Genomic DNA, 13445 nt, shown 5'->3' on the forward strand with positions numbered 1-13445 from the left:
GCATAAATCAGTTCAAGAGGGAAATTTCAGAAACACGCAGTTCATCAAGTGTATGAATTGGTCCAGATGAAGTCAAATATTCTAATCAAGCCTTCAGTCAAGGGGAGTTATGTGATTGATACTTGAGAAGAAACTCAAATAACTTGAGGGTATATTGAAGCATATTCACTCATAAGGCAGGTTTTCTTTAAAGTAATGTAATGCTCCATTCTGACATATCAGAACTAATTGAGACAAATATGCTGGGAAGATCCTGAGTTGCTACCTCTGAAAGGGAGCAGGAAAGGAGTCCTGCTTGAGTAGTCCAGTTGCCTTTCTTTGGTTTAAATCACTGCAGTTTCTCCTTATTTAGATCAGGATTAACATCACACAGACCAGACTGGAGAGAACATATATTCCTTGTTTTCCTGGAAGTGCCCCAGATGCTGAAGCTGTCATGTACACTCATTGCTTTTTAAAAATTAGGTTAAGCCAAATGAGAACAACTACAAACTGCCTTTTTGTAAAAGGACCTTTTAATGTTTTGTATCTCTGCATGTGTCTTCCTCTGTGTTGCAGACGCTGTGCTTCCAGTTGAGGGTGGGAAGCAAGGGATCACATAGCTTTTTAAATGTGGGACTCATGAATCTGGATGCACAAACCTCTGCATTGCTTTGGCATTTTCTTTCATCCTTGGCTGTTGAACAGGAGGTTCTGGGCTTGCCAGTGGCCTGGTTATTCCTATACTTCACTTCAGTCCTGGTTTGTGCTTTCTGTATGAAAGGCCTGTGTCAAGTAGCAACAATCTGAATTGTAGGTTGAAACTTGGCAATAGCAAAGCACCAAGTGCTCAGAGGAAGCTGTACAGGTAGAACAGGATGGGTTGCTTGGAATGAGATGCTAAGATTGGGGAAAAGAATGAAGAAATATAATCTGAGAATAGCTGTGGAAGGACCATAGCCAAAACTGTGGACTTTCTAAGTTTAGATCGTTTGAATCCTCTGGGTATCCAGAAAGAGTCTCAGCTTCTGGCTCCATCTCTGTAACTGTAGGACTGTGGGTTCAGATCCAGACTTTTCATCTGTTTCTTATGTATGTAATAGCCTGAACCTTAATCTTGGACATAACATCCTGAACTTTGGAGAAAACTGCAGCTGGGTCTTTGTCATAGTTTTTAGAAAGCTGTTGCTGACTAGAGCAAGGTTCTTGCAGTGATGCTGAGAAGCTTAATGTTCAGCAAGCAAGGGGTCGTGGCTGGCAAGTGCATAATGCCATTCAAAAATATTGAAAAAATATAGAAAGAATTAGTTGTGTGCACAACGTCCTGCCTTTGCTCTACCCCTGTGTATTCACCTCCAGCCCTCCCCAAAAATGTTGTCTAAATCAATTCTTAATATGCAGTGCTTGCTGAAACATGGTGTACTTGGCTGAATAGATAGACAGTTAAGTCCATCAGCCAGTACTTGTGTTTTTGACCTGATAACCTAATTTTTATAACCAGTCTAGAACTACATAGAGTTTTTAAAACCATTCCAGAACTTTATCCATCAATCAAATAGATCAGTTGTATGAATAAACGGAAAAAAGTTGTATAATGGTGCAAGATGATGTTCCTCAAATCACAGAATCATAGAATATCCTCACCTGGAAGGGACCCACTAAGATAATCAAAGTCCACCTCCTGGCCCTTGATAGGACATTCCAAGAATCATACCATGGGCCTGAGAGCATTTTCCAAATGCTTCTTGGACTCTGTCAGGTTTGGTGCTCTGACCACTTCCCTGGGGAGCCTGTTCTAGTGCCCAAACACCCACTGGATGAAAAACATTTTCCTAATATCCAACCTAAACCTCCCCTGACAGCTTCAAGCCATTTCCTTGAGTCACTGGTCACACAGAGATAAGACAGTGTCCATCCCTCCTCTTCCCCTCACAAGGAAGTTGCACACTGCAATGAGGTCTCCTCTCAGTCTCCTCAAGTCTCAGCAGACCAAGTGACCTCAGCCACTCCTCATCAGGCTTCCTCTTCAGACCCTTCTCCACCCTTGTGACCTCCTTTGGATGCTCTGTAAGAGCTCAATGCCCTTTTTATATTGTGGAGCCCAAAACTTCTCACAGCACTCGAGGTGAGGCCGCAGAGCAGAGCGGGACAGTCCCCTCCCTTGCCTGGCTGGCCATGTTGTGCCCCTAGGACAGGGTTGGCCCTCCTGGCTGCCAGGGTACTGCTGACTTATCTTCAATGTGCCACCGAGCCCTGGGGCCCTTCCTGCAGTGCTGCTCTCCAGCCCCTTGCTCAGCAAAATGGGATGCTGGAGAATGCGGGCATCGATCCCGCTACCTCTCGCATGCTAAGCGAGCGCTCTACCATTTGAGCTAATTCCCCCTGTGCCCAGGCAGAAAAGAAATAGCTATAAATAATAATATATAATAAAAATGACTATTGTATGAATAATAATAATTCATGATTTCTGGGAAGTGAATGTACAAGTCCCGTTCCTTGTCCGACACTTGAGTCTGTATATCTAATTCCTTGCATTTGGGATGGAATGTTGTGTATCACATCAGCAATTATCTGCACAACTGTGCTACATTTTGGCTTAACTCTTCAGGGTAGGTTGGTTTGAAGACTCCTGGGCTCTCTTCACAACTTCATTCTTAGTTTTGGCCAAGTGATTAATATCTATTACTCCTTTTTGCCCATTTATTATATGACTGTAATATCCTACTTGCCAGGTTTATGGGGCAAATGCAGCCTTAATTTTGAGAAATTATATAAGGCTGGAGCTCTAGTAGTGAGGTCTTTTAATCTGAAATTTCTCAGTGTGTCTTTCTGTCTTTCTGACCTATACTTTTGACTTTTGCTATAAGATTAATTCTTATTGTGCTTGGAAGGACATGCAGACAGACATGGTGTTAGTCCTGTTTCTTCAGAATGTGGTAAATCTGGCAGCTTCATGCTTGAGATTGGCATAAAGTAAATGGTCATACTAAGGAAGGCTGGTGGAGCTTTTTTGTGGGAAAGTAGTTGCTACAGAACCTGACAAAATTAATCTGGGATGAAAAGAATGTTAAAGCATTTCCAGAAAACACCACTACTGGCAAAAAGATTGCTCTTTTTCTTCTTGCATACAGGTGCAGAGGAGCTTTGTATGGCAGGATGATGGGCTCGATCCTTGTTTCTTAACTGGTGAATAGGGAGTATGGATTGATACAGGTCTCTGCTGCCATTGGAGCTGCCTCATTTTTGAGAGGTGTTTTAAGACTGACCATCCCCCTCACTGGGATAATGGTAAGTATGTAGAGTTTTTAAGCATTTTTGTGGCCAAGGTTGAGTTTAGCATTTGCTGCTGCAACTAAATAGAGCACTGTGGATACCCTGTGCACATTGAACCAGAGAGAAATAAGGTATTGGCGTGTCTGTTTCTGCTTTGCCCAAAGAGGGTGTTTTGTTTTGTTTTACCTGGGAACTTTTACTTGTGGATTGTAAGTTTGGAAGTAACACTTTGACTGAGAAATCTGACCATCTCTTGTTGTCATCTTATTGTGAAGCTCCCATACCTTCTCAGTGATTTCTCATGGTCATCTCCTCACAGCACTAACTCCTCCCACAGCACAGCCAATAAACCCCATCTGTCTCCTCACCCAGCTAACCCAGTCTTTTGTAGCACTCATCATTATTGGACACAGCTGTGGCCTGTTAAAGGCAGGCCTGTTCCTAATCTTTGGTGATTAGTACAGCTGCAACTCCTCAGGTGTGAGACTACCTTCTGCACTATCTTTATTTTCTTACATTCTATCTCTCCACAGTCTCTTTTCCTATTTTTATTTTTTTTGAGTTTACAGAAATGATAATGCCATCAGTGGTTAACAAAGAAGGAAAGGGGTTTCTGCTGGGTTACAAAACAGTTGTAGGTCACACTGTTTTCCTTGTGAATTCACTTCTGTGGGGGTTGAGGCCCTTGTACAATTCACCTTTGAATGCTGGGGTTGAGTATGGCCTCATGGATGGAGTAAGGATTTACAGTATAGGCAAGTGATCTAATGGGAAACTTCACAGGTCTCTCTGGTCGAGTTATGCCTCATAGATTTCAAAATTTTGGGATTCATTTGGAACACATTTCACGTTTCTGTTTCCCCCTCCTTTCATAACAGAACATCTTGAGTCTGAACTACAATACTTTCCAGTCAAACTTCTGAAAGCTGAAGTATTTGCAAATAATTTTCTTTTACTTAGAGAGGGTGTTTTTTCTCTCCCTGATTGCAACACCTTGGGACAATGAGTTGTAAGGCGCAGCTGAAATTCAGCTTAATCAACAAAAAAGTGAAGTTGAGGTCACAAGGGGGAACTTTTCACCCTTCCAGGTCAGGACATTCAAGGCCTGTGAGTGTTAGTGTGTGTGGAAATTTCACCCATGACTAAAACCAGACTTGGCTGCCCAGCTGGTTTTGCCCAAAATTATCTCATTGAAATCTTTGCAGATGTCAGAATTCACACAGAGTGACTAAGCTTGGATTTTCCCTCCTAGTGTGCTGTTGCACAGTATTTGATAAAGTGGCTGTTCATTGGCACTCACACCAAGGGTCCATGTTAGTGATAGGTTGTGTTAATTCTGTAGGAAGCATTTTCTTATATTCTAGCTTGAAAGGTGTTGTGTGTGCAAGAAACCCTCTCTGTTGTGAAATAATAATTAGATTGATTATGGAAAACGTCCTCCTTCAGTGTCCTCTTGGTGCTTTAGCACTTACTTATCCTTTAAGTAATTAAGTAAAAATGACCTCTGCTATTTCTGCTTCTGTTATTGCTGTTATGCATATCTTGGAAGTTACTGGGTGAATTGTTGGCCAACTAAGTCTGTAAAACTTGAAGAAGGGAAAGTTGATGCCTGCACGCTAGATGTAAGTTTTCTAAGAGCCCAAATTATGACTAAATGTAATGTCTTTTCCAAAGTAGGCCTGAATTTCCTTGTAATGCCTCAGTACAATTTAGGTATAATTTGTAAACCATTACTTTACATTCTTTCTGCAGGTATAAGGTATATTTTTTAGGGGCAAAAGCAGTTGATTGGCATTTTCCTTAGCTGATGAGGCTGTGCCCTGTCACAGACAAACGAGAGGTGATCATATGCCAGAGCACTTGCTGCTCTTAGATGCCAGGAACTGCTGTCCATTCAGCTCTGGTACAGAGGAAATTCCTAAATTTTCTTTGCTTCACTTTCTCCCTACCTTCCTGACTACCTGTGCTTGTTCTCTAAGTGCCTCTGCACATGCATATACAGCATATGCAAAGCAATATCTGGAAACTCTTAAGAACTGTAGGGAACCAACTTGAAAAGGCCCTAGAAAAATGAAGAGGATTGCATTGCAGTGCGTTCTGAATTCCCCTAGGTGTCATGTTCTAACCCTTCTGAGTCTCTCTCTGCACAGGCAGATTCTGTTTCAATTTATGTTCTTCCAAGATAAATAGCTGCATTGCTTGAGGAAATATTAATTTTTGAGGAGAAAAAAGGTCTTGGACATGACAATGCAAACACATAATTAAAAGGTTGTGCCCTCAAACCATAAAATGCACATATTTTTCCTATATTGTTTGATGGGTTCAAAAAGAATTGGAAATGTTTGTTTTGGCTTTTCACAGCCTTCCATTTGGAAACAGTTATGAATGTGGGACTTGTAGTGAACAGGTTTGTAAGATGTCTTTTTCCCTTTTTTCCCTCATGGCAGACCCCACAGGCATCTGCCCACCTCTTCTTTCTTGGCTGCCTGTTTCTACCCCCCATGCTGACACTTGACCCTCATCCTCAGCTTTTTGTGGTAAAGGGTAGATGTGGTGACATTTTTTTTGGCAAGTACAAGGAACAGCCTTATGACTTGCCTTCCCACAGCCTTCTGTTTCCCATGTCTTTTTAAGTGTCATGTGTCCTGGGCTTGCAGGCCTCAGGGTGCTCTAGACGTGGAAAAGGAATAGCATCTCTCTACAGTGTGCTTGCTCTCTGCATAATCCTGTGTTTTTACCATTCCTTTTATTTTTACTTCTCAATAAAAATGTCTTACAGGTGTTAAAGAGGAAAGGTGGCTCTGGGCTAGCCTAGTATCAGTGTCTGTGTCCAGTGCTTTTGTTGTGCCTATGTGCAAGCTGAGAGAAGTTTCATTTGCACCAGTTTAGATCCTTTGTCCTGTGAGTTGTTTTTCCTTCTATTACACATGATAGGAAGCAACCCTGACTCTCTCCCTTTCTTGCCTATTCTGTTCCATCAGAATTAAAGCAGCATATCACTTTATTGGCCAAATTTATTTCTCCAATAAATCTCTTCTGATGGATGGGAAATGCAATTAATTCTGAAAAGGTTAAGACTCTAAACCCTTCTCTGAGTGTGAAACACTGGAATGTCAGGCTTTTGACAGATGCAGACTAAAGGAGAAAAAAGATTATTTCTTAGGATTTGGAAGTGGAAGTGCAATGTCATTATATAAATCAAAGGAAAATCTCAGGGGATTAACTCTCCCAAGAGAGGTTCTGTCCCAGAGTCTCCTCTGGGCATGGTGGGTGTGGCTGCTGTGAATGAATGGGCTGAGCAAACAGGCATGAAGTTGGTACTGAAATATGAAATATACTGACCATCTGATGGGGCTTCAGACCTTTATGACAAGTTAATGTCTATCTGAGTCTGCAATATGACAGAAATAAAAAGCTTTATGTAAAATAATCTGGTTCTTAAGACAGTATTGAAGGCTCAGAAATGAGGTTTGTTCATGTTTTCTGTTGTTTCATACCTATATTAAAACATGCTGTATATAATAAACTACATTGCTGTAAGTGACCACTGTCCTAGAGTTAGGAAATTAGGTATGTCTTTGTTATACACATTCCATTAGTAATGGAAATGAACTTTTCTTTTTCGTAATTTGAATACCTCACTTGCAATGTGTACTTCAGACATGTTCCACAGTATTGCCACAGGTCATCTGGACTAAGTGTGATGAAATAGCTCTGACAGCACATAGTACCTCTCCCCTCTCTGTGTACTCCTTCAGTACTTCTAATTTAGGCAGAATGTACTTACCTGAAATTATAGGCAGGATGGATTGTTGGAAATTCTGGGGTTACCCTTCTCAGTTCCTCTGAGAGACTCTCAAGAAGCTTTAGTCCTCCTTTCACAATAAATTTAAAGTGGAACATTATTTTATGGGTGTGACATGAGGATACAACACAGACAACCACCCAGTCCAGGTAACTAGAGGGAAGTTATAACAAAATCAGAATGGTGATATAAGATGTTGAAAAAATAAGATCAAAACTTCTAAAGTGCATGTCAAATCTGCCTGGTACCAGTGCAGGTTTTTAATCAGACAGCTGCTTAATGGTTGTAGGATGCAAGATGCTGCATTTGAAACCCTTTGCAGTGACGATGATGCAAGCAGGAGGGATGTTTTTGAAAATGCTAGCAGAAATATAAATTCCAAGTCTTTCCTTCTTGAGCTGAGTAAGGTAATGTTAGCTGATGTTTGAAGACCAAACAGGGAAAATAATCTCTGGCTGCTAAACGGACCATCAGGAGGCCAATAATCCTCATTCACTTAAATTTCTCTTGAGGTAGTCCAGATCTAATGGATCTCTATTCTACAGGCAAAGATGGATAAATTGTACATTAACTAACAAAATAGTGATATGTATCAGGCTTGGATTAAATGTGAATATTAATTGGGTGTAAATTCTCTGGTTTCTTCTTGACAAATGGGATGCTAGAAAAAGTCTGTATAGCTGTGCCTTTGAGCTTTGTTGTGGGTCCCTTCCAACTCGGGATATTCTGATTCCTCATTAGAGTGAAACAGTAGTGCCTGTTGGCCTTGAGCAGCCCCTACCTCCATTTGGGTGAGGGCTCTTTCTGCCACCTTGACCTCCAGTTTTTCCCTCTTCCCGTCTGCTCCTTGAGCTGGAAAGGATGAAAGCAGCTCACAGTGTGAAATGGTTTGTCCCTCTCTGGTTTATAAGTGCCTGCTGGTTCTTGCTGTGCTGGGTATGCAATGAGGAGAGCCTGCAAAGGGAGCTGGGCTTACTGCAGCAGGTGATCTGGCAGAGCTGGCCAGACCTGGAGGTACAAAAGGTTTTCAGTGCAAACTATGTCTTATGTGAGACTTGCTCATGCACTGGCTGCCTTAGAACTTGCTATGGTAAGGGGAAGGCCAAGGTCAGGTTGGATGGAGTTTTAAGCGACCTGGTCTAGTTGAAGATGTCCCTGTCCATGGCAAGGGGTTTGGAACTGGATGATATGTAAGATCCCTTCCAACCCAAATCATTCTATGATTCCGTGAAGGAAACAAGAAAAATACTCTTCAAACAGCTGACTTTGGAGTCAACTAGAGTGCAGGTGCCTTTCTGTAATATATAGTTTCCACCAACTTTGTCTTAAGCTTGATTGGTTTTTTTTGTAAATTATTCAATGGTCAAAGTGAGCGCTGGCACAAAGCTGGGCTTCTGTACCAGTGCCCTCATGTTGTTGCAAATGGAGCAGCAGCTGACCCTGCAATGATGGGGCTCAGGTGCTTGGCACAGCTGTGCTGCGAGATTCAGAAAATGGAGACCAGTCAATCTTGATCCAGGACAGGTTTCCAGGACAGGTCTTATGGCATGAGGAATTGCAGGAAGCAGGATATTTTGGAAGATGTCAAATTAAATTTTGTTTTAATTGGTCCTTTTTGTATTAAAAGAAATCAGTCTTGTTTTCAGCACACAAAACATGTTGTTACATCTGGCTAGTTGAAGAGGAGGGACTTCTCTTCCAAACTCATGGTGCCATCCACAGTGCGATCCTTTCCTTGATAAGGATTGTAGCCTGCTGAAGTGTGAGCAGAAAAATTCTCTGAGAGCTGAATATGCTTTTGGCATACCAGGAAGCAGAAGAACAGGCTAATTTGAAGAAAGATTAATATGATTTTGTGGTAAAATATAGTAAAATAACTCTGTGGTTGGAGGGATGGTAAACACTGAAGTCTGCAAGAGCTTGTTTTTCCCCCACCATCTGATTTAGAATGCTTTCAAAAAGTTTGATTCTCCTCTATTTTTAACCTAAAATGAGAACTTCAAAATTTTTTTTTTCAAAAAACCCTGGACATTTCATTAGAAAGCTGGACATCTGAAAAACCCAAACTAAAAGAAAAATAAAAAAAAAAAAATTACTTGTCTTGCTACAAACTTTGTTGTTCCACATTAACATTTTCCTTTAAGGAACGAAGTATTTGCCTTGAAACACCAAAGAAACTTTCTTGGTATATTCAAGGAGGCCCAATACATGGTGCATCGTGGGAGATGTAGTTTAATCTGAGAGGCCAAGCCAAATCCAATTTTAAAATTCTCAAGAGATGACAATATAGCATTCCAAATGAAAGCTTCTTGGGTTCTAACCTGAAAAATACTGCACTGTAGGGATGATAAACAATTTGTCAGGTCACTGGAACATTTGATAAAAGATGTATGCTTGTAGGGAAAATGAAATTAGCTCTTTTTTTCTTTCTGGATGGTAGCCTTGTGAACCCAGCCCAAGAAGGTCAGAACAAGTCCCCTCTGAATCCTTCATTCATCATCTGTATAGAAGAACTGCACCTATGGGACAGTTGGTTAGCCTGCAGGTAATTCCCAGACTAGAAGAGAGTCCAGCTTTATCTCTAATATAGCTGTGTCAGCTTTGGTACCAGGTTTTATCAGTAAAATAAACAGACATGACTGAATTGTACATGGACTCAATTGGCACTGAAAGTTCTGTTGTGCATCTGAAATATTGAAATTGAGATTGCATCTCTCTTTTAAATACACACATTGGAAATGAAGTTGTAATTTGAGAAGATAACATTTTTATATAGTCATTTTTCTGGCTCTAGCTATCAGTAGCTTTAGAAGTATTTTATAAATAAAGGGTTGAAGTGTATTATAACATGCAATGGTACATTTGGGACATGTAACAAAAACCTTAATGAAAGTTCACAAGAATTTAACATGCAGAATTTATTTTTAATTCACAGTATCTTATCTGTTTTCAGTTCTTTTGAATTACAAATTGCAATTGGGATGTCTTAAGTGCTAATTCTTTGCCAAATTTAATTTGTTTCCATATTAAAGATATTTCCCAGTTACACTGACATGAAAAGCATCTGAAACCATTAAATTTTGCTATATTTTTAACTTTTAAACCTTCATAATGCTGCCAAGAGTGGTTTTTTTGCAAATTTTGAGAAAAAAAGTTTTTCTCTGGGACAAAAGCTACTATAATAAACATTTTTAGGGATTTTTTTTTTCCTTGGCCTGCGGGGTTCATAATAATTTTGAATGAAACTCCCCATGTAAGTGGGTGCTCTGATGAAGATCCCCATTAGATTATTGGGCCCTGCTGAAACAGGAGCAGGTGATTACAGAAAACAGCAGCTGCTGGGCTGGACACGGTGTGTCAGTGGGATGGAGGCTCCTGCTGTAGGTCCTGAGAGAGGCAAATCCCTAAGGAAGGACCCTGGTCCTCACTTGGGCACAGCAATGTGCTTTGTTTCCACATGTCCTCTGTGCTTTTGCAAGAGGAATAAGGCTGGGTTCGGGACACACATGGTGTGGCAGTGAACGTGGGGGAAAGGTGCACTGCTGTCAGGAACAAGAGCGAATGGAGATGGGCGTCGAGGGGAAGCTGTGGAGGCACGTGGAAAAGTAGAAGCATTGAGGAAAAGAGGAGCATAAATGGTGTCCAGTGGGACCTGTCCTAATGACAGCTCTTCTCTCATTGTGAAATACCAAAGAGTGATGGTGGAAAAACTCTTGAGTGCCTGATGGATGTGGCAGGGCAGAGCAGAGCTTGCAGAGCCAAACCTGAGCTCTTTTCTTATATCTCTAAAACAAAACCCCACTAACACCCAAACTGGCAGTGGCCAACCAGGTTGTTATCCATTGGTGAGTTGTGCAGCAGCAGGTGGTATCTGCAGTCCCTGGTGCAACATGTGCACAGCAGTGCCTGATTTCAGAAAGGACAAACTTGCACAGACTGTGGAGATAATTTGAGTTGTGTTGTCTGGTGCTTCAAATCATGTAGCAAATGGTTGACATCAGGTCACTCTAGTTATACTGCTCCCATTTCACCCTGTTCCTCAGTCTGACCCTTGTTTAAAGAAAAGATAATTTATTTGGAAGGCTTGAGTCATATTTTTCCCTTTCTCCCACTTGTTTAGCAGAGTATATGCAATACTCAGGAGGCAAGAGATGAAGACAAGGGAGAACTGGCTGTAACAAACGACTGCATCCTCACAGCACACTTTGGCAGCACAGACCTTGGGAGATTTCTGATTGTGCCTTCCTGTGACTTGCTCAAGATGGAAGGGCGTGAAAGGGACATTGTGTTCCTGGAGCAGACATGGAGAGAAAATGATAGGGAGCACATTCTCTGTCAGGGGAGGCATTGCTGTGTGAGAATGCAGTAGAGGCTCATGACAGGTCATGTTGTGCTATGAGGGGGCAGATGAGACAAGATTTTGACCCTTGTTTTAGAATGAGTACACATGTGCATGCTCTGGATCAGGGAGCATTTTTCTGCAGTGCTGGCTAACATGGCATGTGCTACAGAGTCCTCACCGAAGGGGCAGGAAGGCATATGTGCCCACCCCACAGGCAAGTTCAAACTGTCTCCTCCTTAGTTGCTTAAAAATAGTTCAAAAATAGATGCCTTAAATGCTGTTACTCCAGCAGGATTACTCAATAGTGAATTTAGCTTTGGATTCTCTCCATGGCCACAGTCTTCATTTTAACTCCTCAGGAAAGAATGCCACAAGGCTGCTTTTCCATCTGATTTTGGTGGAGAAAGGAAAATCTTTTGCAGAAGCTGGGACAAATGAGTAGTATTCAAGGTTTTTCACATCGTGTTTCCTTAAAGAAGGCAGAGGAAGTGCATAATTATTTGGAAAATAATTTGGCAGGTTCTTCCCAGTGCTAGGCTGTTTAATGCATCAGCCCATCACACTTAAACAGTTTAGGGATCACTTACCATTTTTTGATTACACCTGAGATGGTTCACAGTTGTTGTTTTGACAGGGCCTAACTTTCTGTTACTGAGCTGCCTGATAGTTTTTCTAATGAAGAGATTAAACCCTAGTAAAACAATTTTTCAAAATCTTCAAGCCTGCAGATCTTCCTAACAGGGTAAGCATTTGCTCTCCTTCCACTGCCTGTTGTAAGGAGCCCAGCGTGTTCAAATGGTATGTTTTACACTTTTTCAGATTGCAACCTTTTTACAAAGAAGAAGAGATGCAGAATAGTGTGGTACAGACTTTAGCCTTGTTCAAAATAATCCCAAAATAATTGGAGTAACCAGGTGTAATCAGCAAACACCTAGTGTTCAATACACTAGGTCCTACTATTTTCTGTTGAATTTACTCCAACTAGGGGAAGAGCACTGTGTGTTTTTTGGCAGTAGCTTCTCTGGAAAATGAAATAAGTGAAACTATTCTCACAGAGAAGGGAATGGGGAATGGTTTCAGGACCTCAGATTTTGTAATGCAGTTCTTTAAGAAACTGGCAGTGAATGAATATCTAGGCTCATTTTTTGTAAGTTTTGTAAGTTTTGTAAGTTTTCTGTTATTTAAGGTCTAATCTCCCACTGAAGTTAAAGTTGAAATGAGTTTCTCAGCCTGGGGTGTACAGAGTTTATCAAAAAAGCCTTGGTAAAAACCTTGTGTAGTCTGCAGTTGTCTATAGTCAAGTGTGTCTTTCTTCACCGGCCTTTTCTACACCTCAGGAGCTGGGAACATTCAGAATTCTGGCATTCTGAAGATGTTGGTTTTAGCTTTCACTTAAATTCGACAGAGATTCACTGCAGTTGTCTACTTTATTTTTAAAAATGCTCATGAATCATAATTAAAAGCATTCTGCAATAATGTGAGTTAAAAAAGTACCAGGTTGCTTAGCTGGGTTATTATACAGTACAGAGCTTGTTTTTTGAAATGATTTAAAATGTGAGCCTGCTGAATGTTTGGGCATATTCAGCAACACACATACACAATGCTGCTCTTTTTATTAATAGAAAGTTCACTTGACACAACACACACCAGTGTTACCTTTCTGACACAGATTTAGACTGCTTTGAAACCTCCTTTCTGGGTTTCTTGTCTGCTGTGTACATAGGTTGAAGAGCCAGCTTACAGAAAAAAGCACTGATAGATGTCTTTGCAGGGGATCTTGGCAAGTCACTGCTATCACCAATACTGTTTCTGGTATCACTTGCATCCATTGCTGCAACCTGTCAAAACAGGTGTATTTATAGGCCTTGAGGGACTGAAACGAGAAATCAAACATTTGCATAGCATTTTCCATCAAGTTCCCAAGGACTGAGACTCAAAGCGTTTTGATATGTTTCCAGGGATTACTTAGCTGCACTGACTATTTCTATGTTCTCTTTTGCAATGTCCTGCTTCTAGGTCTTAGAAAAAAAAATCTCTCTTCTACCA

At 41.0% G+C, this 13445-nt stretch overlaps 1 non-coding gene and 1 pseudogene across 1 annotated transcript; one reads left to right on the forward strand and one right to left on the reverse strand.

The window, feature by feature from the left end:
* The window catches only part of LOC131083955 (chloride channel protein D-like), a 78201-nt pseudogene that overhangs the window by 24883 nt on the left and 39873 nt on the right, over positions 1-13445 (forward strand).
* TRNAA-AGC (transfer RNA alanine (anticodon AGC)) lies at positions 2289-2361 on the reverse strand. The gene has a single exon. It is a non-coding gene; the product is annotated as a tRNA-Ala (tRNA).

This window comes from Melospiza georgiana, chromosome 1 (assembly GCF_028018845.1).
Source record: "Melospiza georgiana isolate bMelGeo1 chromosome 1, bMelGeo1.pri, whole genome shotgun sequence".
NCBI lineage: Eukaryota > Metazoa > Chordata > Aves > Passeriformes > Passerellidae > Melospiza > Melospiza georgiana.